Below are 17,476 nucleotides of genomic sequence, written 5' to 3' on the forward strand. Positions count from 1 at the left end.
GTGGGAAGGTTGCGCCGAGTTAGGGGGGGGGAGGGGGCACCGTGGTAGCGAGATGTTAACTACCTCGCCTGGCGTGCAGGAGGTCGTGGGGTTCGGATCCAGACCCTGACGCTCGAATGGCGGTGTCCTCTGTCTCCGTGGTGGCGGGGATTTGTCTCCGGGTCCTCCGGTTTTCCCCTCCACATTTGGAATCGTCATGCGTCTATTTGGCTGCTGCTCTAAATGTTCACGTGACGATAACATATACCTTATGAGACCTCCTTTGCCAGTAACGAGATTTAGTAATGGGTTTTTACCCTTTTAGCTGGCACAAACGCTGACACCTTGATACAAGGGATCATGTTTGCAATAACCACAACACAAGCAGTCAAAAATGCAAACAAAAAGAGACAACTCTGATAATAATATTGGCACTGTCCTTGAATTTGATTGGTCCACACCCGAGATGGCTTTTCTTACAGCCGTATGGCGTCATCTGGTCCAACACCAATGGAGACTAGGCTGTAAGAAAAGCCGTCTCGGGTGTGGACCAATCAAATTAAAGGACAGTGCCAATATCATTATCAGAGTTGTCTCTTTTTGTTTGCATTTTTGACTGCTTGTGTTGTGGTTATTGCAAATGTGATCCCCTTGTATAAAGGTGTCAGTTTTTGTGCCAGCTAAAAGGGTAAAAACCTATTACAACATACCTATTATGACATACCTGTCAACCCATACGGTTTGCCACCCTGTTCTTGAAGAGGGGAAATTGAGTGTTTCGGGTCCCGTACGGCGTTCAGTCGTTTCAATATGGGCAACAACAAAATGTTTGTGTGTGTATTTGTTTGTGTTTCTCCCTTGTCATGGGACTTTGTAGGATTTATAACGGGCACGGTGGGGGGTGACCGATAAGGTCTAAATTGGTCTGTAATAAGGTAGGGCACTGATAAGGGGGTTGACAGGTGTGCAATAAGCCACTTCGTTGAGCTCTCATTGATGGCCAGGTCTGAACAAGAGTTACGGAACAGCTCAGTGGGGCCTTACCTGGTCAAATAAAATGTTTTAGTTTAGTTTAGACCCTTGTGCAATATGCAACGAAAGCACAAACGCAGCACCGCGCAGGTGCCACTCACCGCGGTGACCCCTCGCCGTGAGGACGACTCACCGCGATGACTCACCATGATGACTCACCGTGACGACTCACCGTGATGACTCACCATGATGACTCACCGCGACGACTCACCATGATGACTCACCATGATGACTCACCGCGACGACTCACCATGATGACTCACCGTGACCACTCATCATGACGACTCACCATGACGACTCACCATGACGACTCACCATGACGACTCACCGTGACGACTCACCATGACGGCTCACCATGACGACTCACCATGACGACTCACCATGACGACTCACCGTGACGACTCACCATGATGACTCACCGTGACGACTCACCGTGATGACTCACCGTGATGACTCACCATGACGACTCACCATGATGACTCACCGTGACGACTCACCATGACGACTCACCATGAGGATGACTCACTGTGACGACTCACCATGACGACTCACCATGACGACTCACCATGACGACTCACCATGACGGCTCACCGTGACGACTCACCGTGACGACTCACCGTGATGACTCACCGCGATGACTCACCATGACGACTCACCGTGATGTCTCACCGTGACGACTCACCATGACGACTCACCATGACGACTCACCATGACGACTCACCATGACAACTCACCGTGACGACTCACCGTGACGACTCACCGTGACGACTCACCATGACGACTCACCGTGACGACTCACTATGACGACTCACCATGACGACTCACCATGACGACTCACCGTGACGACTCACCGTGACGACTCACCGTGATGACTCACCGCGATGACTCACCATGACGACTCACCGTGATGTCTCACCGTGACGACTCACCGCGATGACTCACCGTGACGACTCACCATGATGACTCACCATGATGACTCACCGTGATGACTCACCATGACGACTCACCGTGATGTCTCACCGTGACGACTCACCGCGATGACTCACCATGATGACTCACCGCGATGACTCACCATGACGACTCACCGTGATGACTCACCATGATGGCTCACCATGATGACTCACCGTGACGACTCACCGTGATGACTCACCATGATGACTCACCATGACGACTCACCGTGACGACTCACCATGACGACTCACCATGAGGACGACTCACTGTGACGACTCACCGTGACGACTCACCATGACGACTCACCGTGACGACTCACCGTGACGACTCACCGTGACGACTCACCATGACGACTCACCATGAGGATGACTCACCGTGACGACTCACCATGATGACTCACCGTGATGACTCATCATGATGACTCATCATGATGACTCATCATGATGACTCACCGTGACGACTCACCATGAGGATGACTCACCGTGACGACTCACCGTGACGACTCACCATGATGACTCACCGTGACGACTCACCATGATGACTCACCGTGACGACTCACCGTGAGGACGACTCACCGCGACGACTCACCATGATGACTCACCGTGACGACTCACCATGATGACTCACCGTGATGACTCACCGTGAGGACGACTCACCGTGACGACTCACCGTGACGACTCACCATGAGGACGACTCACCGCGACGACTCACCGCGGCTCCCCACAGCGGTGACCCCCTCACCGCAGCGACCCCTCACCACAACTACCGCCACCCCACACCGCCCCTCTCTCACCCCCCACTCTCACCGCATCTCCCACCGAAACCCGCACTCGGCTCCGTCAAAGACAGGCGGGGGAGGATACGACGGCCGGCGCGGCCGGGTAGGCAGGCGGTGCAACTGCCACCACGGGCGTGGGGGGGGGGGGTGGAGGTGAGGGGGGCCGGGGGTGCGAGCAGCGGAACAAACTCCACCTGCGCCACGCCGCCGCCGCCGCCGCCCCTGTGGGCCAGGGGGGTCGGCAACCCCCTCGCGACGTGCTGGTCGCGTGGTTTTATACGTGACCGTACTTCACCTCGCCGCGTTCATTGCCGCGGTCAGTGAAGGCGTGGGGGGGGGCAGTGGTGTGGAGCGGCATTGCAGTACGGTGCAACGATTCGTTGTTTTCCTTTCCCTGCCAACTGCCCCCGCTACCGCTGCCCGCCGACGTAAAACAACAACAACAACAACAACCGCAACCTCGGCCCACACCGACCCGAACCAGAATCTTTAGTTGAGACTGCCGAAGGAGGAATCCGACGATCATGCGAAGCAACAAACAGAACAAGGCACAAGCAAGGGGTCCAAGGCTCCCCCCCCCCCTCCTGGTTTGTTGGGGTAATTGGGGGCGTGGCCGATAGCAAGGGGACGAATCAATGTATTTTTTTATATTTTTGTGCGACGCCCCTTGCCTCTCCGTTTGTGGCACCACGGTGGCGAGATGTTAACTACCTCGCCTGCCGTACAGGAGTACGTGGGTTAGATTAATTACCGACCCTTGACGCCTGCTGCATATTTGGAGTTTGCGGTGTCTCTGTCTCTCTCCGTGGTCGCGTGGATTTTTATCCGGGTCCTCCCGTTTTTACCCTCTACATTTAGAATCAAGTGTTTGGCTGCTATTAATATCCACATGACGATAAGCCCACTTAGTTGAGCTATCATTTGTGGTCAGGTCGCTTTTGAAAAAGAGCTACGTCACTCTGTGGGCCTTACCTGGTAAAATAAAAAGGATGTATAATAAAATAAGGAAAATAGTTATAAACTCCTCGCAAGATGACAGAAGAGATGTAGACAAAGAGGTTATCGGGGGGTGCAGTGACTTAAGAGAATGTGAGACAAAACCGGAGATGGTAGAAGAGATCTGCAGACAGGATAGAGAAGAGACAGAGAGACAGCACTCGGTTGGAACTTTTTGTCAAGTTAATTATCTCCGTTATGTTTGCGGGGTTTGAGATGATATTTGAATGCGCCCCTTAGTTGTGGTTTTTTAAATTTCAAGAATCGGAGGCCTCCTGAGCCCCTCGGGACCTCAATCCCCTTTTTTCCCCTTGGCCTTGCTAATTGGCGAGCGCCACCACCGATGCCGAGCGGCACGCACGCGCACGCCGGTTTACGCGACGCTAAAGGCCGCTGTGTGAACCTACGTACGCGCGTTAAACTTCTTTCGCACTGCACGTAGCCAACCGTGGCTGATCGGAGGTGAAGATGTGAGGCGTCAGATTGAGTTTTCCTCCCGAAGATGCGGGAAAGGGATGGGGGGGGGGTGCGAATGGAACAGTCGGCAAAAGCGAAGTTGGCGCACGGATAAAAGACGGACAGGCCGAAGTAGTGAGCCGAGAAAAAGACGGGGAGCAAGCGCGGTTTTTGCGAAGTGCCGATTCCCCGCCGGAAAAGCGCTTGAGCCAAGCGATCGTGCGGCACTCGGCCGCCTTCAAGGGCAAATTACTTTATTTTTTTATTTAAAGCTTTCGTGACTGCAGTAATTCATATTCTTAGTTCTTTCGGTAAAGTCACGTTGAAGGGAAACAACAAAATAATAAAATATACATAAAACAATAAAAATTCTCACGACGTTTCGACCATAACACAAACGGTCGTCTTCAGGTGTTATGGTCGAAACGTCGTGATAATTTTTATTGTTTTATATATATTTTATTATTTTGTTGTTTCCCTTCAACGTGACTTTACCGAAAGAACTAAGAATATACTTTATTTTTGTTAAACTAAAACCGATTTCTTGCTCCGGCCCATTCGTCTCTCCAACTCCGCCACCCAATCTGAATCTCCTCGATCAGACTGTTGCTCCTTGGCGCCACGAAGCAAAACCGGGAGAGGGGAGGCTCCGGTGTAAGCCTACGGCAGGATCCAGGCGGTAAGCACGTAGCACATGGCTGTAAGTTATCGGCCGGCCTACACCATTCCGGTGGGGCTGGGGTATGGCTGTTGCTAAGCTCTTGTGTACAGCCTCCGTCCGTCCCTACACTGGCTGGTATTTCCCCGGACTGCGCTGCCGCTCAGTTGTGATCCAGCTGACATCATCATCACCACCACCCCGATTTGGTAACCGGATGTCGGGAAGTTGCACGGTAACCGTGACCAAAACCTCCCCCCGTCTGCTCCACGGTTGTTTTTCTTGGCGTAGGCGTGAATTGGAGCCATTGGCGTGGCACGTTCGACTTTTGGGCCTACGTTCAAATTGCCCGGTGATTTTTTTTTCCCTCTGTCGGTTTCGGCATTTGGCGGGATCGCCTGTGCCGACGTAGCCGCGTAAGGACAACAAGCACGGTGGATCATGACCGGGCGATGATGCGATGCGGCTGTTTTTTTCCATCAAAGCACGAATCGGTGCTCCGAAATCCGTGAATTTATCGCGCGTGTACAGCAGTTGCAGCTCCGAATTCCGCAAGCGAGATTTGTACCGAAGTTATTTTAGATGATAATTTTCTTTTTAACAAAAATTGCACAAAAAATGACTTTTATAGGTAAGATGACTGGAAGAACCTTGTTTCATTTTAAAGTGGAAATTGTAAAGATGTTTTTTTTTTACACAAAACTCCGTCGGGTTGGGAGACTCAACCGCGTGCCCCACCAGTAGCGCTGTGACGTGATTGGTTGATTCGAACAATGAGGGGGCGGAACCTGGATGAAACCATTTTAAGAAAAGATGGTGGGGGAAAGAGGGCCTGAAGGGAGTGTGGTAAAAAAAAGCTTGTAACAATATTTAGGTACAATTAGAACCTAACAATAATTTTAATAAACAATCTTACAGGACATATATTTGCGCAGCTACTGGCGGTAGTACTTACGGAGACGAAAGAAGAGGAAAAATACATTTTATTTAAAACTTCCACAGAGCACAGTGTATTATACTATTTATCAAGTAATACAGGTATGTGATGAACTAGCAAGGACCCACGATAGCCGCGGCATCCTCCTATATGCCCTCTGTAGTACTCAAAAGTATTGGAACCCTTTATAGTGCTGTATTATATAATATATACCGAGTATTTATATATCATAAAATATGAATAATTTTTTTGCTATGTCGAATGCTATAGCCTCTCACTTAACCGCACTTTAGTCAATCGGACCCCACACCCAAAGCTTACTTTTCTACAATGATTGTGGTGTTGTATGTGGGGCCTCGTTTTAGCCATGATTTGTGCAGTCTTCACATTTGTCATGTCCACCCCCACATATGTTAACATTTGGTATGGTCTTCACCCCACACTCTCCCCATACTTGGTATGGCCTTCACCCCACACTCTCCCCATACTTGGTATGGCCTTCACCCCACACTCTCCCCATACTTGGTATGGTCTTCACCCTACACTCTCCCCATACTTGGTATGGCCTTCACCCCACACTCTCCCCATACTTGGTATGGCCTTCACCCCACACTCTCCCCATACTTGGTATGGCCTTCACCCCACACTCTCCCCATACTTGGTATGGCCTTCACCCCACACTCTCCCCATACTTGGTATGGCCTTCACCCCGCACTCTCCCCATACTTGGTATGGCCCTCACCCCGCACTCTCCCCATACTTGGTATGGCCTTCACCCCACACTCTCCCCATACTTGGTATGGCCTTCACCCCACACTCTCCCCATACTTGGTATGGCCTTCACCCCACACTCTCCCCATACTTGGTATGGCCTTCACCCCACACTCTCCCCATACTTGGTATGGCCTTCACCCCACACTCTCCCCATACTTGGTATGGCCTTCACCCCACACTCTCCCCATACTTGGTATGGCCTTCACCCCACACTCTCCCCATACTTGGTATGGCCTTCACCCCACACTCTCCCCATACTTGGTATGGCCTTCACCCCACACTCTCCCCATACTTGGTATGGCCTTCACCCCCCCCCCCCCACTTCTTACCCCCCATCCTGACCCCTTTGCCCCCACTACCCTCTTCCACCGCACCTCTCGCCCTCAAACCTCCACCCCCCGAACCTCCGTGGTCATTCATTCCAACTATTCGCTTCATCCCATGTGTGTTGTGTGTGTTGTGTGTATATATAGTTCATAGGAGAGTGGTAGCGGTTAAGCGCTACGAACCCGGCGACCCGAGCCTGAACCGGTCCTGGGGCCTCCCCTAGGTCGACTTGGCCTCAAATGAGTCATCTGGTGCGGTGCGCAGTAAACTTCGCCACTGGGGGAGACAAAGGCGGCCGGGCGTGGTGCTGGCCACCCACCCCCTCGTGTGCCGTGGGCGGCCTTCAATAGGCGCTGCTCGCTGACAACACCTTGCCCCAACAGTCTGTTACGGGCTACACGGGGACCTTTGTCTCTGTGCGTGTATTCAAAGTGGCCGAGCAACGTGCCCGGTTGCGAGGAGGCCACAGATGTCCGCGGATGTCGCACCGAAAGTTTGATTACTGTCCTCCGAAGGGCCGGTCCGCGCTGCAGACGTTCATTTGGCTTGTGCGAGGACGACGTCTTTAAGCTGGCTCCACAACCCCGCGCGATCAGTTGCGTGCAACCTGGTTGTTTCGTGGACCAAGTTGCCCCCGACAATTTGCTTCTGCGTGGACGTCTCTTGCAACGGTTGCAAGAGACGTGCACGAGGGTGAGAGCAGTTGTCGCAGCAACCAGTGGCAATGACCAGTTGCGACGACTTGTTTTCCAGCGATATGTCCGCAGCCGGGTTCGTGAGCGAGCTGTTTCATCGCCACGCATCAGATATTTTTTTTTCCCGATTGCTCATCTCAATCCTGAATTTGCTCGCCTCTTTTCCGTTTGCTCGTTGCTCGGCGACGCGCTCGGAAGCGGACGAAGCCGTCGCGGGGCGATTTAAGTCGCGCGGGATCTCGAGAGCGAGCAACGGTGGTTGTGCAGCCAATGGTTCAGATGTGGACCCCCCCCCCCCCCCCAGGTTCGTCGTCGTCGTAGGAGAGGCCAACGCGTTAAACAAAAACAAAAAAAGTCGCGGAACGCACGGAGCAAAAAAATATTTTGCGTACGTGAAGATAAACATCGAGCGACCGATTTGAATACGTCCGTACGAAGGAAACGCCATACCTGTCAATCCATACGGATTGTACCCCGTATTCTTGTTACAGGGAAATTTTAACTCGATTTGGAGCTTTCGTGACTGCAGGAATTACTCTTTGGTTCTTTCGGCAAAGTCTCGTATAAATAAATAAATAAATAAATTTGATTCTAGAATACGACGTTTCGATTGCAACATCATCTCTCAAATTTAGCAATCTTTGGAAGAACGTAATCAACCAGGTCGGGAAATTGAGTTTTCAGGTACATGCGGCGTACAGCCGTTTCAATGCGGACACACACACACAAAATGTGTCTCTTTATTCGTGTTTCTCCCCTCGTGATGAGACTTTGTGTAGGATGACCGTTGGGATGTATAAGGGGGCACGGGGGTGACCAATACGGTCTGAATTGGTCCGTAATAAGTAATAAGGTGTAGGCAGCAGCGATAAGGGGTTGACAGGCATGGAACACAGGGGCTCGGCGCACGGGGGGGGGGGGCTCTCTTTATCCACACGTGAGGTTCCAAGTCTCGGCAGCCATCCTGCCCCCCCCCCCCCTGCCCCTCTCTCAACGCATCCCTCCTTTGCCTCCTCTCCTGCCTTTGACGCATTCCCAACCCCTGTCCACGGATCCGACAGCTCTGCTATGTTACGATGTTTTGCCGAGGGTGCTTACAAACACCCCTACACGTCGACGAGACTGGATTCAAACCATTCACAGCGCAAGCGCATCTGTGAAATTAAATATCTGAAACCATTCCGAATGCTTACGGAGTTGTTGTTTTTTTACATACGCTAGAGAGAATATCTCCTCTGTCTGTAAGTTGTTGTTTTTAAAAAAAAAATCTCTAAATCAACGTCGGAGCAATTTCACTGCAGACTCGACAGGGATCGGAACATAGCCCTCGGTACTCTTGAGCAATATTTTTTTCACAGGATATATTTTTATTTTATTTATTTTGCCAGGTAAGGCCCCACTGAGCCTCTGTTGCTCCTTTTTCAGAAGTGACCTTTCTATGACAAATGGCAGCTCGACGAAAGTGGCTGATCACGTGGAAATTTATAGCAGCGGCCACATAACTCTAAAATTTGTAGGGGAAAACCGGAGGACCCGGACCAGAAATCCATGCGACCATGGGGAAAACAGGCAAACTCCAAATATACAGCAGCAGGCATCGTCAGGGTCGGGATTGAACCCACGGCCTCCTGTATACCAGGCGAGGTAGTCAACATCTCCTAGCCACCGTGGTGATGATGAGAGAGAGAGACACGCAAACTCCAAATATACAACAGCAGGCATCGTCAGGGTCGGGATTGAACCCACGGCCTCCTGTTTACCAGGCGAGGTAGTTAACATCTCCTAGCCACCGTGGTGATGATGATGAGAGAGAGAGACACGCAAACTCCAAATATACAGCAGCATGCATTGTCAGGGTTGGGATTGAACCCACGGCCTCCTGTATACCAGGCGAGGTAGTCAACATCTCCTAGCCACCGTGGTGATGATGATGAGAGAGAGAGATACACGCAAACTCCAAATATACAGCAGCATGCATCGTCAGGGTCGGGATTGAACCCATGGCCTCCTCTCGCGGCACCGTGGCTGCCGCTAGATGCTGCAATATGGCGTGATCAAAGCTGGGGGCGTCCTCGCACACACAAATGGACATCAGTCACTTTTTCGTTGTCCTCTGAGGGTGTAAATCCAAGTGAAGAAATCGATTGCATTTCGTTTAAGAATGAAGCTGCCAGGAGGGTGACAAACGGTAGGAATCGTGGCAACTTTGTTTTTGCAAGCGGGTGAAATCGCCCGCGTCGTTTGTGTTTCAGAGTTGAACACGTAGCAGGCTTTCGTGATAAATATTATCCACGATAGAGGTTTTTTTGTTGGGTTAGATCGCTTAAATCTAAATGTGTCGTTAAACCCACCACCACCCGACAGCCAACTAGTAACAAATTGGCCACGTTTTGTCACGTAAACAAAACGTGGCCAATTCGTTACTAGTTCCGCACTAACCGGTTGCGTGTTGGGAGAGTAAACCCACGAAAACATTTACAATTCGAGTAGCCGTGACGTTTTGCCGGTAATAACAACCGGCCTCATCACGTGACGGCTGTCGGATGGCAGCGGGTTTAACGACACATTTATATTTACACGATCTGACCCAACACAAAAAAAATAACGCTTACGTGTCCGAGAGGTTTGTTACCGTACGGACAGTCCGTTAATGAAGTTAAACGTTGACGAATTTAATTTCTGAAGCGCGTGCCCGTTGGATACAACAACAAAAATTGTTCCGGCAAGAACGTGAAAGGAGGACTCATGTTTGTTGTGCCTCATCGGCCAGATTCCCGTGCGACGGCGACCAATGGCTATCTCGATGCAGCCGTGCAAGGGCAACGGACATCTTGAATGCAGTACTGCCATCTGTTGGGGTTTGATCACGTAATTATAAACGTGTCATTAAACCCGTCACCACCCAACACTAGCCGGTTGTGTGTTGGAGAGTCAAAACCCAAAAACATTTACAATTCGAATAGCCGTTGACGTTTCGCCGGTAATTACAACCATCCTCATCAGGCGACAGCCAAATCTGCTTTGCGCGTGATTGTTAGGACGATAAGTTTTTTGGAATTACTGAAATTGCACTGATACCGACGTATATTTGTAAAAATAATAAATTGAAAGCCTCTCTTCCTTATTTAAGCACCCTCATATTCATACGTAGATATTTAGGAACACGCAATGGTGGGGGGGGGGGGGGGGGGGGGAGGTTCGATCTGCATGTCCAGGCTATATTTCCCGAAAGCAACGCGAAACCCCGACGGTGGCACATCGCCCCGCGGTGTTTTGTTCATCTGCGTTTCGACCGATTTTTTTATTTTTGGCAAAATGTGCATTCGGCTCCTCGTCGCCTTTTCCGAAGGGAGGGCTGCCCGATCCTCACCGCCGCGAGCCGAGGAACAACGCGCGGGAGGAGAACATTTAAACAATAACAGCAAATGGCTCAAATCTTAACTTAAAGCTTTTGTGACGGCAGGAATTCAGATTCTTGGGCCTTTCGGTAAAGTCACGCAGATAGGTTCAAATAAAATAACAAAAAAATAACAAAAAGCTAAGACGTTTCGATCGCAACACAAGCAATCGTCATCAGGAGAAAAAAAATAGTGGGAAAGCTGCTGAGGCAGGATGCTTTAAAGGTTTAAAATGGGTGTAGCCCAAGGGTCATAAGCGAAGTGGGCGGGGCTAGTGATGTTAATGTGAGAAATTTGCATGTCAATGTAAGATCGGAGAGCTACCTCCATGACGATGAAGCTGCGGAGGTGGCCATTGTATTGTGAGTCCAATTTCGTTCCGGTGGACAAGCTTCAGCATCAACTCCCGTGGCATTGGCATCATCACAGACAACTTGAACTTCTAGCGCCCCAGTCCTTTTGCCATCATCGGATGCATTTGTTGTGTGCTCTGTTTGCTGTTCTGCTGCTGCCTTGCGTTTGAACCCAAGGTCAAATAAGTTTGGATGTTTAATGAGCAGTTATTCATGCTTCCACGTCTTCTCTTGTCTTTATCGTTGGCTTGCTCCACTCTCAAACCTCTTCTTCTCCGACATGATTCATCTTAAAGGGTGAAGCAATTGGTAAACATTGTTATTTAACAAAAAAAAGCCGTGGAATTATATTAGTAGTATTTTGGGGGCTTTCAAGTTGTTGTTTTTTCCAATGTCAATGCTAAAAGTAGATGTCTGCCTTAGGCCAAGGCCGCAAATTGAGCCTACCTTCGTCATACAGGTCGCATGTATATTTTGGGAACAATTTTTAGAGAAAAAAAAGTGCGACTTATATGCCGGAAAATACGGTACTTGTACTTTGATTCAGCGTTCACAAGTGAAATCACTTTTCACTTAATCTCTGGAGGCCCTCCAGCTGGCAGATGCCCCTGGGCTGCAGCCCCTAAAAGCCCCCGTGCCTCGATCCGGCCCAGGGCGGTGGGAGGCCCACGAGGAGTTTGTGTGCAGTGGACTACTTTTTTTTAGGGTTGTGGCACCATGAGCCTCGGTGGAAGATCACAACCCCCGCAGGGACCTTCTGCGTTGGGCCTTGCGCCGCAAAGGCAGTGTTCGCGAGTTTTCCTTTGAACTCCGTTCTGGGGGGGGGGGGGGGAGTGCCGCATCGCGGGCAAACCAGGCCTACCCCACCCCCACCCCTCCCTTTTCAATCCCTCTTGCTTCGCTGCATCAAAACTACACGGCGTACAATAACCCCCGATTCTTCGATTTCAAATGATTGTCACGCTACGTTACGATGTTATGATTTGCCGGTTAAAGGCGCAATGTAAATCTCAGGTTCTTGGTTCTTTCGGTAAAGTCACGTAGAAGGGAAACAATAAAACAATAAAAATATAAAACAATAAAATCTCGTTTAAGATCAACTAAAGGTGTGGTAACAAGCACGGGAAAGCCATGAGTTTGCTGGGGGTGGACTTGACGCGTTCCAGCGATGAACTGCAGTGTTTCAATCTTGACTTAAAACTTTTCGTGACTGCAGGAATTCATCTTCTTGGGTCTTTCGGTAAAGTCACGTATATAAGTTAGAAGAAAATAATAAAAAAATAATAGAAAACTACGACGTTTCGATCGCAATTCGATCGGTCGTCTTCAGGAAAAAAGGACAGTGTTGAGTTCAGGAGGTCACGGAAGTTCATTGAAATACCCGTGAGCAACAGCAACAACAACACCAAAACAAGCCAAGAATAAACTTGTTCAGTGTTGAGTTCAGCAGGTCACAGAAGTGAAACCACTCGGCCAGCCGTGGAACGACGATGCTCTGGCTCCCTTCCCTTCGGTCACCACGACAAAACTGATTTGAAGAATTCAAGTACCCGCGAGCAACAACAACAAACAAACAAACCCACAATGCACTTGTTCAGTGTTCAGTTCATTTCCGGAAGTAAGCCTGTAAAGCGAAGCAGCTCTGAAGTCGGGTTTCACCAATATAACAATCACACGCCGTGTGCGCGACAGACATAACACATCGGAGGAGAAGACAAACATTAACGAATAATAAAAGTGGGGAAAAATGGTAACAAATCATAGAACTCTTTGGTTATTTCGGTAAAGTCCACGTAGAAAGAAATTAAATAATAGAATACGACGTTTCGATTGCAAACGCAAGCAACCGTCATCAGGTACAAATGAATGAGAAAACAAACAGTAAACTTGGAAATATAGTGTTTGTTTTCTCATTCTTTTGTATCTGATGATGGTTGCTTGTGTTGCAATCGAAACGTCGTATTCTATTATTATTTTATTTAATTTACTTCTACGTGACTTTACCGAAAGAACGAAAGCTTCGATTGTAGTTTAAATCATTTCAGGTCAAATATAAAGTGTCTCTTTTAAAAGTTTTAGACAATTAACGAGTCTAAAAAAAGGTGCAGAATTAGGCATCGAAAGTGCAGACGATCTCATCGCACCGTGCCCAGTGCAGTGTAACGATCACCACCCTGCAACATAGAGATACAAAGATCCCCCGTATAGCCTCTAACAGGCTGTAGGGGCAAGTGCTGCCCACGCGAGATGCACCTGTGAAGGCCGGCACGGCACGCGAAGGGGTGGGGTGACCAGCACCACGCCCGGCCGCCTTTGTCTCCCGAGTGGCGATGTTTACACCGCGCAACCAGGAGGCCCAGGGACCGGTTCGGAGATAATCGTCATTGGTGCTGGTGGCCGTGAGCGGGAATCGAACTCGGGTCGCCGGTTTTGTAGCGCAGACAGACAGACACGCACACAACGCGCGCGCGCGGGAGTGTGCTACATGGCTAAAGATAACGGGGTTACTGCATTAGGGGCCGTCCATAAATGACGTCACGCGATTTTGGACGATTTTTGACCCCCCCCCCCCGCTCGTCGCACGGCGTCACAAAAAGTCAGACCCCCCTCAAATATGACGTCACAAAGCTCTGCCCCCCCCCCCTCCGCCCAAAACCATATTTCCATTTTGAAAATAAAACATCCTTCACATCGCTTTAAACTATTGCCATTGTAGTGCGTATTTAATGTGGCGCTGCACTCTGATGTTGTAGGAGAAAACATTTATCAAAAAGTCTATTTAATTAAGTAGAACGTGTTGTCTATATTTAAAGTTGGCGCATTTTTACGTGACGTCACATTTCTCAAACCCCCTCTCGTCACACATCGTCAATAATGTCTGACTCCCCCCCCCCCTCCTAGGTGCGTGACGTCATTTATGGACGGCCCCTTACCAGTGGTATAGTGTCTAATCATTTATAATGGCGTCACAGACTTTAAAAAGGCTTTCAGCACCCTGGTCAGCGCTCCCGTCACAAACCCAGCGGGCGGCGCGCTCCCGATGTCTCTGTACGCGCGTGTTTGTGCGCGCGCGTCATTACGAAGGTGCTGGGCCTCCCCTAGATCGACTCAGCCTCAAGTGAGTACCTGGTGCGGTGCTTGAAGCATCGCCACTAGGAGACAAAAGCGGCCGGGCGCTGCGCGTGCCACGGTGCCGGCCTCCTTAGGTGCTACTCGCTGACAGCACTTGCCCCAACAGCCTGTTAATGCTACACGGGGGATCTTTGTCAATATGAAGACAGATGGGGGTAACGGCGACGCAGCGGTTAGCGCACCGCGCTACGAACCCATCGACCCGAGTTCGATTCCCGCTCACGACCGGTAGCAAGTGGCAAACATTGGAACGGTTTCTGGGCCTCGTTGTAGGTCGACTTGAAAAAGAAGAAAAAACAGCCAGTTACCTTGGTGCCATGTCTAAAACATCAGCCAAGAGGGAGACAAAGGCGGCCGGGTGTGGTGTTAGCTTCACCAACCACCCCCCCCCCTGTTCGTGTGCCGTGTTAATAACAGGTGCTCGCTTACAGCACCCAGCAGTCTACTGAAGGCTGCTGCTGCTACTGGGCAACGTGACAGCAGTGAGGACTTTTAATTTGACATGAAGCTTTGCGTGAAGGGCGGGGAGGGGGGGTCATGGAGGGGAGAGGGAAAGGGGGAGGAGTGGGAGGAAGGGGGTGGGGGGGTTTCTATTTTGAGCCCTTAGCTTCACGTACGTGCACGCCCCCCCCCCACGCCCGCCTGCCCTTGTGACCTTGAGGGAGGAAATGGGGGGGAGTGACGTCGACAATTACGGCGGTGACGTCGTCTGCCCGGCGACGATCGAAGCACGGCTGGTGAAGGAGTGACGTTGACCCTCAATCGACGATCTCTTTTTTTTTACGATCAGAGGAAACAAGAAGATGCTCGGTGTAGTCGGCACTTTGCTTCGTTCATGAAAGATTTAACAAAAGATTTCTCGCTCTGCTCTCCTTACGCCTTCCCTCTCTCTCTACCCCTCTCTGCCCCCCCTCTCTCTCTCTACCCCCCTCTCTCCCTACTCCATGTCTATGTTCCCTCCATGTTTTCTACGTAATATTGTAATATTATTATCATGATATTTGTTATTTTTTTCTATTTTTTTTACAAGTGCCGCATCTGCACCGGGCCCTTCTCGGCAGTCCTACAGCCTCTGACGGATAGCTCAGATCTCCATGCAGAGCTCTCCGTCATCTGCCACCGAGCACACGGCCCTCCTCCAGCGCCCACTGCCCCTTGAAGGCTGGCACGGCGTGGGTCAGCCACGCATGGCAGAACTCCATCCCACACCCTGGCTCCGACCAGAGCGCGGAAGATGCCCAGGCTGCTGGCCGGACGTTTCCCCTCCAAGGCCACCTTCCTCGCCCTGTGCACGGCGAGCTTGGCGTAGCCGACGAGCACGTTGACCGGCCCCTGAAGATGTGGGGGTCGACGCCCAGCTCAGTGCCGGATTAAGGTCGTGCGGTGCCTGGAGCATATGATGTTATAAAGGGGCCCTAAATAAAAAAATAAAAACACGTAAATATTAAAAAGACAAATTTTTGTTTAACTTGCACAGTAAAGTAATTGTATTTTTTCATTTGCTATACAGTCAGATAATACGACAAATCGCTAACCTTAAAACACCCAGTAGTTCATAAAAGTCGAAGGCGGTATAGTACTATAGTAATAGAGCAAGTGCAGAATCACTGAACCGGAATTGATAGCTTGAAAGCGTTTAGCGCGGGGCCCTTGAAAGTGCGGGGCCCGTAGCATTATGTAGCTACTTTTGCAACTGGGATAATCCGGCGCTGCCTCAGCCCAGATAAGGCGACTTCGGGCAGGGCTGCTCGCAAAATCTCTCTACGCCACGATTTAATTAACCAAAAAAAAACTTACGTTTTTTTATTTTACCAGGTGAGGCACCAACTGTGCGAACATGTCTCTTTTTACAGAAGCCACCCTGGCAAACCACCCCCGCAAACTCCAAATATCCAGCAGCAGGTTTCGTCAGGGTCGGGATCGAACCCACGACCTCCTGTATACCAGGCGAGGGAGTTAACATCTCCTAGCCACCGTCGCGCCAGAATCTGAATCTATCCGGGAGGATAGTTTTGTGGGAATTCGGTGAGCTTGTCCGACACTCACCACTCGAAAAAATATTTTTAGTTGTTGCATTTGGTTTCTTGTTCATCCCCCGCACCTCCAATTAGCATGGCTGGCTACGTACCGTGCGAAAGAAGTTCAACACACATACATAAATAAACTTACACGGAGACCCATTGACTCACACGGAGACCCACATACTACTCACACGGAGACCCATAGACTACTCACACGGAGACCCATAGACTACTCACACGGAAACCCATAGTCTACTCACACGGAGACCCATAGACTCCCACAGAGACCAATAGACTCATACAGAGACCCATAGACTCACACAGAGACCCATAGACTCACACAGAGACCAATAGACTCACACGGAAACCAATAGACTCACACGGAGACCCATAATTTGTTGTCTATCCCCGGTGCGAAAGAAGTTCAATATACATACAATTCATTTATTCTTTAAGTCATCGTCATTGGATCGCTCGAAAAACAGCTGTGGGTAAGCATGTATATGTAAAAAAAACCAAACCTTCACCCGCTCTTCTCACGTGTGCCGCTGGACGGGAGGTGATGGGTGGGCGAGGCTTGGTGACGTCATCGGCATCACCAGGAGCATCGCGCTGGGCGGGGCCTCGTATATGAGTGGGGGTAGGAGTGGGGGGGGGGGGAAAGGATTTAAAGGGGTCTCAATAATCCCCCGCGCAGCCACGATGCGTCAACATCACTTCCCTGGCAGCCGATTGGTTTGGATGCGTAGCGGGAGTGATGACGTGACCCATAGCAACCACTGTGCGGCTGGGGAGAGAGTGGGGGCAGCAGCAGCCACGAAAATAACAGCAAAAGCAATGCTGCCGGGTTACGTGGGCGCCAGGATGGCCGCATCGCAGCGCCGCGAGAGGTGGCGACGACTTGGGGAGGGTGGCCTTCATCCAGCAGTGGCGGTTGGTTGTTGGCGGTGATGGTGGTGTTGATGATACACGGGCAGTGGGCAGGCAGA

The sequence above is a fragment of the Petromyzon marinus genome, chromosome 1 (genome assembly GCF_048934315.1).
Source record: "Petromyzon marinus isolate PM22_M1 ecotype Great Lakes invasive population chromosome 1, UKy_Petmar_22M1.pri1.0, whole genome shotgun sequence".
Lineage (NCBI taxonomy): Eukaryota > Metazoa > Chordata > Hyperoartia > Petromyzontiformes > Petromyzontidae > Petromyzon > Petromyzon marinus.